General features: G+C 34.5%; 1 pseudogene; it reads right to left on the bottom strand.

The window, feature by feature from the left end:
* Nucleotides 1-239: 239 nt before the first annotated feature.
* Nucleotides 240-636, bottom strand: LOC114504534 (annotated as a pseudogene).
* Between the last annotated feature and the right edge of the window lie 17897 nt (nt 637-18533).

Genomic DNA, 18533 nt, shown 5'->3' with positions numbered 1-18533 from the left:
AATATAGTATTCTGAGTGAGATTGTTGTGGGGTTTTTTTTTCATTTAAAGAGGGAATTTATTAGAAGAATACAAAGGTTCTTGCAGGGTTTTCAACAGCTGCAATGGGTTAGTAGCTAGAATCACACCTTTCTGAAAGACAGACCAATCATGTATATGGTAATCACAAACTTCTGGATTTTACAAAATCATGAAGAGAATATCTTAAAGGATGTTCCTCTCTGTATAGTGCACAAGAGACTAGAATGTGGATTCATTTCTGCTTGCTTTTTAGTCCTTACATTCCTTTATGTCAGCCTCAAACTTGTCAAGCACTGTTGGCAAACATTTATGAGCTCATTCAGGCATCTCTAAAATGGCTCAACAGCTGGAAGAGCACTTTGAGTCTGCAGAAATTAATGTTACTCTGTGAAAGGTGAGTTGTAGTATAACCACAGATTTCTACCTCCAGGTTTTTCATGATCATGTAACAAAGAGAATGTCCTAAGGTATGGTCCACCTCATGCAAAACAATTATCACACAGTGCCTGTCTGTTCCAGCTGCCTGGACCATTTCCAAAGCTGTCTTCCTTTCACCTTTAGCCACTGAGGCCTTTAATCCAGATATTTTTCTCTCCAGCTCTTGGTCCTCTTCCATGGCAGGAGCAGCATCTTGGGTCCTCAGTGATGCCAGTGGATGGGATGGTCTGCTCTATATTGTGGACAGTTGCAAGTAGAGCAGAAAGCCTGAGTGAGTTTAATCATAGCACAGTAGGATATAAATTGCTTCATGAACATAATCCTCTTATTCTTTAAGCATATCCCACTTTTTTAAGGAAGGAGGATAACCATGGAAGAAATGCATCGTGGAAGTCAAAAGGTGAAGTGATTTTAGGAATGTCAAATGCTACCAAAGGGATAAAGAAAATGAGGACTCAAAGTTGGCCAGTGGATTTAGCAAGTATAAATCACTGCTTATATTACCAAAAGAAGGTTCTGGAAAGAATTAGAGATGACTATGTGACTGAATGAGTTCCAGGAAGAAAGGGGTGAGAGAAAATAGAGATAGTATACTCAACCCTTCACCTTTATCAATATAACAAATTTTGAACAAATAATTTTGCACATCTTGAAATACTTCAAGGAATCCTACCAGCCATATATTTAGAACTGGTTTCATTAAACTCTATTTTCAAATGAAGAAATTAAGCTGTAGAGTAAACTTGTTTTTGCCTTTTACTTCTAGTTTAAATCATTTTCCCCAAGGAAGACTTAGTCCTTCCTTTCTCTGTGCTACCTAAATGCTTTATGCAGACCTTATCTGTGAGTTTCCCTCTTGTTTGCAGTCATCTTTTATTCTAATTCATAGCACTATGTCTGGGACATAGTACTTTCATAAGAAATATTTGTTTCATTAGAACACAACCAGGAAGTTTAACCAGTTAGTTGTTACAGGAATGATATAGTAACAAAGGCCTTGAGAAATCATATTAGAACATTTTTATTTGAACCTTGGTTAAATATGGTGAGGAGATCAATTTTTGATGCTCCACACAGGATTTGGAACATAGGTGTATATACTGAAGCCCCAACCTTACTAAAATACCAAGGCCTCCCTAATCCCACCTATATAACTGTCAAGTCAGATGTATCCCTTTGTACCTGTGGAGACATACTGTAACCCCAAACTGAGATTCAACCATGGCTTAAAGTATCTGGAAAACCAAAGCAGATCTTGTAGATGAGATGATTTATATCGACTGACTTACTTTTTGCTGATGTAATTATAAGAGGAATGTTTATACTACAGATACAGGGAAAGAGAATGGAGCAGTGTTAGGGAAGAACAATGTGTGTTTCTCCTTCAGATCCATGGAGAGATCTGATTACGAACCATTTGGTTCATAAGTTTCAGGCAGAAACTGGAGGAGACACCTTCATAAGGGACACTGTACAATAAGGGGCATAGTATGGTGACAAAGCAACCCAGAATGCAGACAGCTAGGTATTTTTCCCAATTCTGTATGACACAGAGTGGCACTGGATCTCTGTGATTGTTCTAGTGCAGTGCAGATGATGCAAACACAATAGTGGTGGAGAAGTGATAGAAGTTTGACCCTGTGATGTGATAGATAACTAGTAGACCCAGGAGTATTTAACATGTTTGGGTATGAGCAACATCATCAGAAGCTATTGTTTAATTTGTGAATGCATATACTAAAATATTTAAGGACTCTCTCAACTAATTTAGTTGAATTTTACTTTAAAGGAACATATGTAGGTGGGGACAAGAGATATAAAAACTTGCGTAATTATTCTTTTTGTTTTACTCACATCACGGCATCATGGGGAGGGGCAAGGATTTGGTTATTTTTGTTTGTGTGTCTATCTATGATTGTTACTTTTACCAAATTACTCTAATTTACCTGAAAGAGTTAAGAACATGTTCCTCAAAAGACCAACTGAGTCTTTCCTGAAGCACAAAACATGGCTTAGTCACTAATAAAACTGAGCAAAAGAAATTCTATGAACATCTAGAGAACAATGAAATCATACTAAACAAACACAGTAGAATCATTTACAGTAAATCATGCTGGGTAAAGTTGATTTGGTGTTTTTTTTTTGACAGTTTATAAAATTAGCACATGGAGGGAGAACTATGGATAATAAATGTCTAAGTTTTAATAAGGTGGTTGATATAGTGATACAAGTAAGTATATAAAAATTGTCAAATGTTCTGATAAGAACACAATAAAATGGATTAAAAACAAACTAAGATATCATAAATGTGGACAATGATAGATGAGAGTAGGACCTTTGAAGTACCAGAAAATGATTCTTGGCTCTTTTAAATGGATTTCTGACCATAAATACAAGGCAAATAGGGTTTAAATTAGATTGGCAGATTATATCAATTTGGAAGGTGCTGTAAAAAACAGTTTGGAAAGAGAATGCTATAACTGGATGTAAATAAGTTAAGTCTGCAGGCAGAAAAAGAACAAATGAGATTCAATTTGTACAAGAGCAAGCAGGAAAAATATTACTAAGCAACTGTATAACAATACCATTTATTGCTAAGAGAATTGATGGCATATAGCACTTTACAATATATAGCATGCCTAGTAAGTGTTTATTGTTAGAGTATATTGCATAGCAAGCCAAGAAAACAGACTACTTTCTGGAATCAGGTTAGTTATCCAAGGGAAGGCATTGAGTTCTGCTCGGACTGCATGCTGGAGTCAGCGTGTTTGGCAGATGGGCCAGCTAGCTGCATTCTTGTTTCCATCTCCATTTGGCCCCTTCTGATTCTTGGAGCTTTTTCTGCATGTTAGGAAACAGGCAGCAATGATTTCTTACTAGTATAGCAGCATGTCCATAATACTCTCTGATGTTCATTCAGAGGCTACATTTAAGTTGTATCCCAGTACATACTGCACATGTTGTCTCCTCAAGTGTATTTTTTATTATCTGTCAAATATTATTTCATAGAGTAAGTGCACAACTTCTATCCACCTTGTGTGGTCTAAAAGAAAATGAACAGACAAAGAGAATTCCTATTTGTGGTTTGCTTGGCCACAGGTTAGTTAGGGGCAGATGCAAAATTACCTCCAAGTTAAAACCATCTAATGTGTGTCCAGTTTCAAAAACTGGAATTCAAATAAGAAAGCAAAATATTATGTATGTGTCAAAAAGGGGAAGTAATGAATTATGTTGGAAGTTAGGTTGTGAGCGACCAAGATGTGAGTACATGACTCTATACACATAAAACATGAATGAAAATAAACAAGGAAACTTTCACTTTATACATAGTTAAAATATGGCTTGTTTATTATCTCAACGCACTACTGTAGCTTCTTTATAGCCTTAGTAATTGGTCTATAACAGCAATTAGGACTCAGCACATTTCCTTACACCTAATATACATGCAATAAAAATATTACCCAAATAATTAATTTTTTTTTGCATTTTATGCCTACTTTGGGGCATAATTTATTATTTTTTATTATTATTTTTGCACTTTACTTTTTATTTTTATTTTTAAAAATATTTTTATTTTAATTGTTGTTGCAGTACAATTTTCTATCTTTTACTCCCAAATAATTAATTTTAAAATCTATTAATTCCTTCCCTCTCTTTCAAAGTACCTGACTTTCAGGTCTTAGAATATCAGCTGAACTCAAAGAACAAAGGTGATCAAAATCCCCTAAAGGCAGTAGATGCAGTAAAGAACTCCATTAGAATTGGATGGTAAAGGAAAAGAGTAGGTCAGAGGAATTGACACTGAGAAAACCCCATCGTAAATACACAAGAATGGTGAGCATGCCCAGACAAGAAAAACGTATGAAATACAATCTTTATTCAAATGTGGGCCCATTGTGACTTATAAGAGGGTTATGTGATGATAAAATTAAAGTCATTTACATCTGGTTTCCTAAGTAAGAGAGCAATTCAACATCTTCAGAGCTTGTGGGATGCTTGAGTATTCACAGTTACCTTTGGCATTTGATTAACTGGGTCAAAGGAAAAGTCTTGAGGCCTCATAACTGGGCAAATTAGTGTTGGAAAGTAATTTGGGTCAAGGTCAAGAATACCAATGTCAATTAAGGAGGAAGGAAGGAAAGAAGGAAGGAAGGAAGGGTGGATTCAGGATATTATATTTTCTAAAAAGCCATATTTGTGAAGAAGAAGCGAGGTTAAAAATCATGTAGTTTGCATTTACATTCTTAGTAAGTAATAACATTATAAATAATCATAAAGAACTAGGCACTGAGGTTGAGATTTCACAGGTTTGAGCAGAAGTTGTCAGCACTCCAACAGAAAAAAGGAAAACCTAGAAGATATAACTGTTGCCTTGACCACTCACAGACTTTATACACTACCAAAAACTCAACGTCATCTTGAAACTTTCCTTTTTATGACCAGTCATTGATTTCCCCTAAATCACACAGAAAATGAGTTATGTTTTACATATATTTTATCTTTATTGTTGAACTACACACAGGTTGGTGTTTGAAAAGAACTGAGGTTGTAGCTAATAATAAATAAAATTTAAGAATTGTATTAAAATAAAAGAAAATGTTTTAAGGGGGAAATGGGGGAAGGTATTTCAGGAACAGCTATAAAGGACACATGGACATAACCAAGAAGGGTGGGATATGGGGAGGGAGGTGGGGATGGCTGGGGTGGGGGGAAAATGAAGATAACTGTACTTGAACAACAATAAAATAAAGAAAATAAATGCCTTACAATTGTAGCTTAATAGTTACTGCTAAGTCCTTACCATGTGAAAATGAGGTGGAAGCATGCTATGAAGGTTGCAAAGATGAGTAAGTATTGTCCCAAAACTCTCAGGAAGTTTGTGATGTAATGGTAGACATGCAAAGCTAACTCTTAAGTAAACCAAAGACATAATTAGCAACAAAATACAGCAGTAAGACACTACAATAATTTGGGGGATTAAACATTTCCAAAATTATCCCAACCTTGTGTGTAAGGTAGAATCTTTAATTGATAAATATTAAGGGATGAAACAAGCTGTCCCATCAAGGGTAGATTCCCAAACAAAAGGTTCATTTTGTCATTATTGTTTTTTTAATTCATTTTGTTTAGTTAAGCTTTCACTTGTATAATATGATCTAAAAAGATAGGACAGTACTCCTTCAAAGATGAATCAAAAGCATATTTCTAATTTCTCTATTTCATTTTTTGTATTGTGTTTCCAATGCTACTCATTGCCATCTAGAAGAGTGTATTCAACATTGTCAATGAAGCTGCACTACTGTGTGATGGAACTTGCCATTACTAATATCTCATGACAAAATATAGACCTCTTTCCAGCCTGGGAGATGTTACTGACTCCCGATTTTTTCTTTGTTTTTTTCTAGTTCTACTTCATTTTTCTTGGAATCCATTTGACATACCTATTTCCTTGAGATCTATTATGGCTGAAGTCATGGGCAGTTCTGTTGTTTACTTGTATGAAATATGTAATTTATCATTTCCTTTTACTATAAATGACATAAAAATTCATTCATTCTTCATTCTATATAGATTGTGTACTTGTGCACTAGACAATGTTTTCTGAATGAGCAACAGGGTACTGAATGACACCAACGAAGTTGTTGCCTTTCCAGAATTCACAGTCTAAGGCATGAAACAGCCAGTAGACCTAGATACCAAAACTAATAAATAGGTGAATAAAATTCTGGGTGCTAATAAGTGTCTCAATTAAAACAGAGAATGTTATAGAGAAGGGCAACATTACTAATTTTGATAGGATCCTCAGGAAAGGCTACTTTGAGGAGTCAACTTGAGACTGGAAGGAAGGGAGGGTATATAGCCTATCATTCAGACTCAAATATGAGTCTGTATTATATACAGACTCAGTTCCCTGGAGAGCAAATGAAAAGCCCTTAGCAAGAAATGTTCAAGGAACAGCTGGTGAACAGGTGGCTAAAGGGCAGCGAGAGAGGCAGGAAGAGTTGGTGATGAGGATACAGAGGTAGTAAAGGACCAAATATTAGTTCTTTCTTTCTTTTCCATCATTTTCATCAACATTTCTGGAGTCCCATGAAAACATCCTAGTGCACCCACTGTCTCAGGCCTTAGCTCAGCTTTGCCTTTTTTTGTCCTCTCTTTTCTAGCTTTGGACTTCTAATCATTTCCCTGTTCTTTCACACGTAGATATGATTTATTGTGTTTGTGAAATAATTATGAACAAATGTATTTGTATTTGTCAAGAAATTTTACATTAATTTATTCATAAATTTCACCTTTATAGCAGTAAATAAGGTAAAGACATAGAAAGGTGTTGGTAAAAATTTGAGGGTAGGTGTAAGAACAATAGAAATCTATGATAACAAATGCCAAATTTCAAAAGAACATACTTCATAATAAAGGTCTTCAAATACAAAGGTGGTGAGGAAGCTCCACCACAAGCTGGGTAGAGCAAGAAACCACTGTGATCTATTTTCCAATAGCCATGACCAACTACTGTTACTTCACATATCAGATCACACTCAGTGAAGGGGCCAAAACACAGTACCTTCAAAATGAAGATTTCAAAACCACATCCATCTCTGATTTCTTGAGGATTCCCTGTTGTTCTCACTCATCAATCCTTGATAAATGATAGGTCACTCTAACATAATTTATCCTTTGGTCCAAGAGCCAGAGAGAAAAAGTTAGGTTTAATATCACAATTTCATTTTGTCTTTTTATGGTTGGTGTTCTCTAGGTTAACAGAGAGGGTCAGGGAAGGAGTACAAGCAAGAAAGAAAAGAATAAAATTTAAATCTATTCTTTGTCCTTTTTTTGGTCCATAAATAATCTCTGGGCAAAATTATATGTTATAAGGAAATATATTACAAAATTTAATTAGGGTTTTTAAAATTCAAGCCCAACATATTATTTTACTTAATTTATATAGGGAATAGGAAACTCTAACTCAAAGGAAACAATTAAGTTTGTAGTCAGTTCTCTAGAAGAGGGAGGCCAAGCCACATTTACCCTCAAGATAAACTAATATTAATATTAATTATATAATCCACTCAAGCACCAGCTGGTAAATTTACCTAAGAGTTGTTCTTCATATCACTATTACCTGTAGCCTTTGTGACTTATCTCAGCCTGAGATTCTTGAGAAAGCTAAATCACATACACAGAAATAGTTTAGATAAGAAGAATGACCTAGACTTTAACCTCAATCTTTTATGAATTCCCTCAAAGTTCACTCAACAATGTAGACCCTGCCCTTCCTTTTATTCCTGCTCTCACAAAATATTGTTCAATCTCAAGGACATCTGTCTGGATGTCCTTTCCTAAGATATTCCAATCATTAGCTCAGTTAAATACCACCTCTTATGGGAAGACTTCTGGTATCAACACATGTAAATAACAGCTTGTACCCTGATTCTTCCTACCACATTAACATAATACCCCATTATATTTCTTTCACAGTATCATTATTCAGAAGTATCTAGTTTATTTATTGGTTCCTGTTTTTATATATATATTCATGTACTGGAATGTAATCACCATGATTTTAGCTATGTTATTATTTTCTAGTTAATTTAGAACAGTTCCTGCCACATGTACTGTTTAATAAATGTTTTTACATTTTCATTTAAGATGATTGGAAAATTAAAAGAAAGTTGCAAAGAAAGAGCAAAGGATGCTCATATGCCTTTTGTCTGGATTCATCAATTGTTAACATTTTGCCCCACTTGTTTCATCACATTTTTGTAAATATTTATGTCTATCTATCTATCATTTATCATCTATCTACATATATGTGTTTCTTAATTGTATTTGCATGCATAGCCTCACTTTTGATAGAAAAGTCAAGAAATTTATTATTTTAACAGTATTATTAACTAATTGAATGTCCATATTCAAATTTAATAATTGCCTCAAAATATTCTTTTAACATATTCAGTTTTTTTCTGATGTAGTATCCAGTGTAGAATCATACATTGCATTTAGTTCTCATATGGTTTTAGTATTCTTTAATCTTGAATAGTTTCTCAGCTTTTCTTTTTCTTTCATGACCATAAAAATCTTTAGGACATTTATTTAAAGGTTCAGTTATTTTATAGAATGCCAATGAATGGTTTTTGTTTTTTTGGAATTTGAATACATGAATACCAACTGCCATCTCGAACAGTCTTGTTGTTATGTAAAGATACATGATAATTGAAAGTATAGCAGGGGGACCCCATAAACAGAATATCTTCTGGAGGGCTGTCCTCCTATAGTACAGACTTCCCTGCTAGGTTCATATTTAGGAACCTACCTGTATCAGTGTACCTGCTGGTGTTGTTGTGGGGGGCTGCATTCAGCTTCAGTGACATTTTTTTTGAAGACTCAATGCATTTGCCCATTTCATGATGAGCAATTTACAAGTGCATCTGCCCACATCATGCTCAGTGTTCAGCAGTTTTTGACCAGAAACATCATGACCCCCATGCCCTACCCTCTCCATCTACTTGATCTTGCCCTGAGCAACTATTTTTTGTTTCTCTGGATGAAAAAAAGTCCTCAATGGAAATTGTTTTGCAGATGTGGGAGAGGTGAAACAAAAAATGGCAGAAGCACTAAAAGGCATCAAAAGCAATGACTTCAAACACCATTTTGAGCCGTGGAAAAAATATCTCCATAGAGGGTATTACATCAAATGGAGAGTACTTTGAGGGCAACTGAAGTTTAAACATGTAAAAATTAATACACAATGTTTTTATAAATAAATTCTGTTTTTTCCCCCCATATGTATATTTTCAAAACTTCGTCCATTCTGAGAGCTAAGAATAAAATGGATAATAAGCCATACTTTGGAATACTACTCAGCCATAAAAAAATAAGAAAAATTTACCCTTTGTAACAGTATGGGTGGACCTAGAGAACGTTATGCTAAGTGAAAAAAATCCAGTCAGAGAAAGACAAATAGAATATGATTTTATTTATATGTGGAATCTAATGAACAAACTGAACTAATATGGGAAATGGGAACAGACTCATTGATGGAAGCAGGCTGACAGCTTGTTGGGGAGAGGTTAGGGGGTGGAGGGACTGAGCAAAAAGGAAAAAGGACTCATGGACATGGACAACAGTGTGGTGATTGCTGGGGGAAAGGGAGTATAAAGGGACTAAAAGGTGATGTTAAAAATACAGTGAAGATTAAATTAAAAACAAACACATAAAAATGAAATGAAATGAAATGAAATGAAATGAAATGAAATGAAATGAAATGAAATGAAATGATGGTAAGGAAACAACAAAAAAAGCTATACATTGGGAGAGTCCTAATTTGCTCTCTCCCAAAGTTTTCAATTTCCAAAACTAAATAAATAATGTCAACAGATTTAGCTACTTAATATATACCATGAAAATTTAAGTAAGTTGTTAGACTATATTTTATGTGGGCATTCTTTAAAGAGCATACATCAATAAATATATCAATCTTGTTAAAAATTAAGACTTTCTAGGTTTATTTTTCAATTTCATGTTCTACAATTACACTTGCTTGAATATAAAAACAAAGGAGATATTGTCTGACTTTGGGTTTACTTTCTACGGAATTTTCAGGATGGAGTTTTCCGTATACCAGCACATAGTTCTCACAAAGGAGAGTCCAAATATGATGTGCCAACAAAAATCAATTAACAGTCTCAGATTCTGTTAATTTTATGATGTCTGGTCATTATATCAACTTGACGTCCATGAAGAAATTGGCTGAATACTCAGTTTAAGTAAATTCATTCAAACAACTGGGAGCTAAGAATTATTTTGTTTCACACATTATTGACAGCCTTACCATCAAAAGGTCTTATAAACTCTTGCCTCTCTGTTCAATTTTTCCCTTATATAATGGGAAAACATGCCCCATCCTTTTAGACTATTCAGTAGTTCCCAATGGTGTATATTTATTGGATAAACTGAGGAGCTTTGAAGAACTAGCAATTCCTGTGCCCCATCACTAGTGATTCTGGTATAATTGATCTGGAGTGGACCCTTAATCATTAGTGGTATCGTAAAAGAACTCCAGATACTTCTTACTTGCAACCAGATTTGAGAATCACTGATCTGAACCAAAGAAATTCCCATCACCCAGTGACATCAGTCAAGTAGTATGCTGAATTATCTTCCAATCTGACAGTCTTGCTCCTTATATAATACATGTATTTTATCCTTCTCCTTGGTGACAAATAAATGGATTTGGCTAATTCTAAACATGTTGTTTTATTTCATTTATATGTAATGGATTCAGACTCTTGACTGCAACATTGAATTATCATATTGCGTGAATTTGTGATCAAAGAAACCAGAAACCATGTTAACTTTGTCAATGTTAGTTACATTAAACTGTGGAGTTGATTATATGTCCCATATCCCTATAGTATGTTAAGTGTTTGATCATTTGCTAAATTCCTTATTTAAGAATCATCATGGTCTTTTATTGCAATGGTGTCTCATTGAAATAAAAGATTTCCAAATGTATAGAAAACAAAAGCATTCAATTTTTCACCAAATAATGAAAGAACATCATAGTGCATAAAACTTTTCAAGATACCATATGTCATTACATCATTTATATATCCCTTTTTATCTGGCCTCTCTCTATATATATAGATATTATAATGCATATATTTACTAAAAAAATCAGTGGCAGTATCATCTGAACTCTTTACCCCTTATTTAATCTGGACATTTGAACTACTTATTTCTCAGCTCATCAATAGTTCTTGAATGTCAGGTACACCCTACTCAATCAAAAACTAAGCCTTCATTAGGTTCAATTGGCTGTTCATATGTACCTTTACATCTTCATAATCTGTCCCTCAGTATAGATACTAACTGGATCTTTATTGAATGAAAAGTTCAAGTCAGGCTTGCCCTTGACTTCACAGGCTGGTGCCCAATCCACTGAGCCATACCAGCCAGGGCAGGCTTCCTCTTGGCAATGATCCTCATTAACTAAACCATATGATCACTGCACAAAGAATGCTTATAGAAACCACAAAATACCATATTTTGCCATATACAATGTAAACCCATGTTCTTGTCCCAAACTTTCAGGAAAACAGTCTTTCATTTTCATTTTAATTTTAATTCAATTATCTATTTATTTATATTTAGAAACAAAATCGATTATCATATTCCAAGATATTATTTTGTTACAGATATTGTTTTCTAGAGTTGCACTTTAATGTATAAGCATAAATAAAGGAGTTAAAAGCACTTATATAGCCCTGGCTGGTGTGGATTTATGAGTTGGGCACTGACCTGCAAACTGGAAGGTTGCTGGTTTGATTCCCAGTCAGGATACATGCCTGCATTGTGGTCCACGTCCCCAGTTGGGGATGTGCAAGGGGCAACTGATCAAACTTTCTCTCTCTCTTTTTCTCTCTCCTCCTCTGTTTCTAAAAAAATTAATAAAAATCTTTTAAGAAACCATTTGTGTAGATATGGAATTAGCACTACCCATGTATAATGTGCATCTTTATTTTTTCCTCAAAAAATTGGTCAAAAAAAGTAAACAATATACATGGCAAAATTTGGTATTAACCTCAGTGTATTACATTATATTCCTTAAAAATATTTAGAAATGAGCATTAGTTATAGAAGCAAGGAACTTGAGAGCTTATTGATTATGCAAATATGTTCGTTCTCTGCATTTCTTTAAAATGAACCAATTAGTGAAAGGGTTGGCAAACACTTTCTCAAAGGAACAGATAGTTGAAATTTTAGACTTTGTCCGTCGCCTAGTCTGTTGTAACTGTTTAACTCCACTGTTGTAGTGGAAAAACAGCCATAGATAATACATGAAACAATGGATGAGGCTGTATCACCAAAAAAGTTTGTTTACAGAAACCAGTGGTGGGGAAGTGGGTTAACTTTGCAGATGCTCTAATTAGTAGGGCAAAATATGTTCTGTGTATAATACATACACATATGCCTAAATGCACATGTTTTTATTTACAAAATGAAATTGAGTGTCTCTTTCAGCAAATTGAGCATTACAAAGTAAATTTGCAGGGGCTATGGATGAATTGTATATATATTAGAATCAACCACATCTTTTATTTTTAAGCAGCATGTCATGTAATACATACTGAGAAACTCTTTCCATGCCTCCTTTACTTAAGTAGACTCTTTTCTAGTATAGTTATTAGTAAAGGGAGTCAATCAATTAAAAAATTAAGCTATTTATTAACTCAGCACACTTCAACTCAATAAGTAAATACTCTCTTATTTGTTTGGCTGGGTTCTTGGATGTGAGATACTTCATGCCATCACAATACAGAGCTCATCATTTCAAAGAAGGCACAGTGGTCAGGTTTCAAGCGATGTTCTAGTTGTTCCCTATGGTGAAGACAGAGCTCCATCATCAAATCTAAGTGCACTTAATTTAGGAAAAGAGACAGACAACTGGTTAAAGTTTGGTATCAAAGTAGCAAATATACAGTGAACTGAAGAAGAGAAATGTTTCTAAAGTGGTCTAGACAAATGGACTCTGAAGTCAATCTCATCTTTTTAAAGATTGCAGCCCCAAAGACTTCTGGTGATTTTTCCTCATGACATCCCTTGACATCTAATAATAGACCTAGACACTTGGAAAAATAAAGAACCAGCAATGTCAGCCTGATGTAACCCCAACTCCTTCTTGCTGTTTAAACTACCATGCTTTGAGACCTCTTTTATAGTCATTTGTTAACCTTTTCCCTCTTGTATTGTGAAATTTGTACTGCATATATCCAAAAATGACAGTTACAGGAAGGGTGGCCCACATAACCTCTGAAGTTAAGATGGAAAAATTCCATATAACACTCCAACCTGGTATTACAGAAGACAAATACAACTACACAGTGACTCTAGCACTGGTGCCTAGTTCACAGAAACTGAACAGCATCTCATCCATTATTGAGATATCACAACATTTGTACTGCAATGCACGTGCCTACAGAATACAGTAGCTAGGCTTACTGTCCATATAGTCCCTATGGGTCTGAAAGCAACTCATGACATTGCTATACATTTTAAAATAAATGAACCATATATGTCTTTAAAAACAAATATAGTTTTCTTGGTGAAAAACGTTTCTTCTAAGAGTTTTGCGATATCTTATACAGCAACTACATGTAGAGATCATAATGGACATTTATATGACTATTACTTTAAAATAATAATATAGCTGTTATTTAATAGTGTTCACATGAAGAGGAGATACTGACCCTGAATGAATATATAGATCAATAATCATGAAAAAATTAATCTAACTACAATGAATAAATTTTGTGATGCACACTGGATGAAGCCTTCAAATTTGTCACAACTTTACAAATTACTTACTTGTGCAGATTCATTGTAGTGTTTTGTGATAAATTTTGAAAACTGGCTCCATGAAGTAAAGTAAAAGCAATTTTATTAGCTCTTGTAAAATACTTATAAATGGCTTCAATAACCATTTACAAACAAAACTAAATATTTGACACTGTAATGTCACTGAGATTTATTTTAAAATTATTTTAGAGGTACTTAGGACTTATTTAATATTATTTAAAAAAAGCTTTTTATAAAAAATACCTTGTAATTTGTGTCCTAAATAATTCAATAATGTATTCATTTGTTTTACAAACAAGCAGTGACTATTTCCAAGATCAATATTTATTTGAAACTTTAGGAAATTTGACCAAAAGCATAGAATGAAGATAAATGAAAACATTTGCAATCAATTATATATAAATGGAGTTAACATTTTGGATTCTTTTTGAAATAAACACTAATGAATATTCTTCAACAAGAAGAAAAAAATGAACCTTGAAAAGAATTGGATGAACGAAACAGTGACAACAGGAGAAATGGTAAATCCTAAGCATATTGTGTGCTAAAAAGATAATAATAAAAGCTTGGAAATGTTTAAAAGCAAAGTTTAATGAAAAGACTAAAAACAATAGATGGATGATCGGTAGAAGATATTTGTATAAGGGTTTGTCTTGTGAAGGAAGAGGAATAAAATATGGATCAACTTTTAACTGGTGACTTAAATATAAAATTAAATATAGATATTCATTCATTAAAACAGAGGAATGGAAGGCAAGAAAAGAATATATGCAAGGCAAAGCATGACAATTTAAGATATAGAATTATGTGTATGTATTATTAAAAACAAATAGATGAAGCCTGTCCAGAAAAAGTCCAACCATTGTTAATATATTGAGAATGGTTTGTGCCACATGGATATAAACTGGCAGCCAAAGAGAGTGGACTGAAATGCACCTGCATAGACAATGACAGCTTCACTGTACCAGTCAGTGGGGCATTAGATGCCACTGAGTGAGCATGTGTACTATGTGACTATCACATTCAAAATGACTGAGTGAGTAAAGCAATGGATCTGCATCAGATTTTGCATTAAGCTTGAACATTCTTCCACAGAAACTATTCAGCTGATTCAGAAGGCCACAGCTATGGGCAACTGGTGACTGGCAGTTTCATTATGACAACGCTCCCGCTCAAGCATCCCACCTCATGCAGGTTTTTTTTGGCAAAACATCAAATCACTTCAGGTGACTCAGCCCCACTATGGCCCAGATTTGGCACCCTGAAACTTGTGGCTTTTCCCTAAACTAAAATCACCTTTGAAAGCGAAGAGATTTCAGACCATCAATGAGATTCAGGAAAGTACCACAGAGCAGCTGATGGTGATTGGAAGAACTGTGTGAGGTCCCAAGGTGCCTACTTTGAAGGGGACTGAGGCATCATTGTCCTATATACAATGCTTCTTGTATCTTATATCTTCTTCAATAAATGTCTCTATTTTCATATTACATGGCTGGACACCTTCTGGGCAGATCTCGGTAAATGGATTAAACTCATTCAGTAGAAGTCAATAAGAGACTAGATGTACATGACTTACAAGAGAAACACCACAACCAAAATGATATATAAAATTTGAATGATCAGAGATGAAAGGCAACATATACCTGACAAACTAAATAAGGAGAAGATGATTAGACAATATGTAGTATTTGATAAAATAGTATTTCACTTGCCAAGATTCCATAGTAACTAATAATAAAAGTGAAAATTTATGATGAGAAATAACATAGCAAACATAAAATTGTCTAAACCTAAGAGCTTATCTTTGAAATGTATTTTATGCCTTGAATAACATTTCATTAAAATAAAATTTAAAATGTGTTAAATTATAAAGAAACTTTAAAACCTGAAGGTTTTAAGAAAATTGTCTTAGAATATGATACATTGAGCACAAAAAGTATGAATGAACAATAGTTTACTTGGGCAATACTATTAATCTTTCTATTTATGTAGCATGGATTCAGAAAAGAAAGCTTTAACAGATTCTAAATAGTTAGTTGTGGCATTTGTATCAGTTCAAAAGAAGGTTAAGGAGTATATATACCTAAACATGTAAGTTCTATTTATAGCACAGAATGCTCTCAGCAGTTAAAATGATTGCACTAAATTAGTCTATATTACTATGAAAAAATCTCAAAAATATGTTGAGAGATTAAAAGCAAGTGGTAGAATGTTTGTGCAATATAATCCTACCCATTATTATTTTGAGTACACTAATTCTAAACATATACAAATGTATATGACACAGAATGGAAGGAAGCACACTAACTACATAATTGTTGTTGCCATTATGTGTAGAGGGAAATGGGATTGGGTATCAAATTGGAGATAGTGGGACTACTCCTTCCTCTATGAATAAAGTTTGATGTATTTTGTATCCCACCCCCCACAAATGAAGAGGGATTGAGAAGGGGAAGAGAGAGAGGAAGATGGTAACAGGGAGAGGAAGAGAACAAGGAAAGGAGCGAGGAAAGAAGTGAAGGGGGAAGGAGGGAAGGTGTGAGAATGAGGTTTTGAAACAAAATCTGTGAGGTGGGTCCTGGAGTATTTCTTATATCATTACTGCATAATGTTTTGTATTTTCAACATTTATCAGAACACATTTAAAAATTAACAAACCTTTGAATAAACATTAAATGCTACATGGATATTTTATAAATGTTTACAAGTCAAAGAACAGTGGAATTGAAGGCAAGAAACTTAATTTTCAATGAGGTCTCTGTCACTTATAAGCTTGTGCAAGTCACTATTGCTGGACCCAGGTCCTTCATCTATAAAATGTTAATAAGAATATTTATTCTGCTTATTTCATAAAAGTATGTATAAAAGCATTTTACCACAAACACTTTCCAAATATAAATGATATATTTCTAGTACTAATTATTACAGTTACCATGGTTTAATGCCTACCATATTGCAGGCATATTTAAAATAGTGTTAATACTCAACATAATAAAAAAGAAAATCAGATATTATCCCCATTTTAAAGAGAAGAAAATTGAAGCTCAGTGAGAAACTCATTCCTGTTACAGGGGTCTTAAAAGGCACTGGGAAAGGTAAAAAAGTTGTTTTTACCTTTTCTTTGGTAAAAACATCTTTTGTGGCATATAGAATATGTTGTGGGTGGGGGGAAATGATTAAATCAAAGGGCTTTTCTCACATCTAGAGCTTGTTAAATTTATTAGTGACTGTGTAATAAATTGTTTTTCTAGGTTCAATCCTTGAATCACAAGTTCTAATGGAAAATATCTCTCCTTTGAATGAAAAGATTACCAGATGCCTTCATCTGGGTCTCCTGGAAGGGACTGTCCTGACTATAGAGCTGGGCACTTCGGTACAGTAATTTTCATATTTCTACGTCCTTAATGATATGTAGCCTTCTGCTAGTAACTGAAGTGGCAGTCTGTCATCCAGCTGCTCACTTCTGCTCACTGTCTGCCTGACAGCTCAGATAAAAAAGAGCTATCAGCTCTGCCGCTCTTGCTCCCAAGAGGCTACGGCTATGCCACCTAATCTGGATGTTGTGCTTCAGTAACTCCTTAAGAGGGTTCTTCTGCCCACTCAGCTTATGTTCCTGATCCACATGGCAGTTTCTTGGGAAGCCAGCTATTCTCAGCTCTGAGCACAGAGTTGTTCTGCAGCAAATACAAATTTAGCAATGGTAGGCTCCCACCTGACTGATGCTTTGGCCATCACAACGTTCAAAAATAGATACAGGTCACTGATACCACTTATCAAGTTATTCACAAAACCACCCATGATCCATTAGCCTCCCCGAGTTTTCATCCCATCAGAAGACAACTCTGTAGACTCAGGATAGAGCGATCCCAGAGTAGAATGTTTGAGAAGGAAGAGTTTGCCCAACTTACTTTGTGAGAGTGCAGGGAATCCCACATTCAAAAGAGCTTTGTTTCATTGTTAACTTTAAAATTCAATTCTCCTTGTCATTCATTTCAGTGGCTCTCCAAATATTTGTTCATAACAGTATGTCTGTCATTTTAATCATAATTTGCTTTGGAACTCAGAGATCTTTATCCTGTTAGTCTTGATTCTGTGATAGTGAGTAGCAAATACATACATACATACATACATACATACATACATACACAAACTAACCAAATGTAGTAATGTTAACACAGTATATTTTTCTTTTAAGGTTTGGTTCAATTGAGGTGTCTCACAGTTATACTTGTGTACAAAGCTGAAACTCCCAATGATATTCTTTTTCTTTTTTTTAAGATTTTTTATTTATTTATTTTTAGAGAGGGAAGGGAGGGAGAGAGAGAGAGAGAGAGAGAGGGAGAGAGAGAGAGAGAGAGAGAGAGAGAGAGAGAGAGAGAGAGAGAGAGAGAGAGAGAGGGAGAGAAATATCAATGTGCGGTTGCTGGGGTCATGGCCTGCAACCCAGGCATGTACCCTGGCTGGGAATCGAACCTGCGACACTTTGATTCACAGCCTGCACTCAATCCACTGAGCTACGCCAGCCAGAGCTGATATTCTATTTATATTTTATAAACTTCGTGTACCCTATAAAGAAGGACATGTATGTTTTATTGCTACTTTAAACATATTAATTGTTAAAATCTGCATGATGAGACTTTTGGAATATGCACTCATATTCACATTTGCTTTTGAAGTATATGAATTTGAGATAATTTCAATATTTCAGAATAATTG

The sequence above is a fragment of the Phyllostomus discolor genome, chromosome X, assembly GCF_004126475.2.
Source record: "Phyllostomus discolor isolate MPI-MPIP mPhyDis1 chromosome X, mPhyDis1.pri.v3, whole genome shotgun sequence".
In the NCBI taxonomy this organism is placed as follows: Eukaryota; Metazoa; Chordata; class Mammalia; order Chiroptera; family Phyllostomidae; genus Phyllostomus; species Phyllostomus discolor.
The sequence above is the reverse complement of the archived record's forward strand: the minus strand, read 5'-3'. Positions and strand labels throughout refer to the sequence as shown.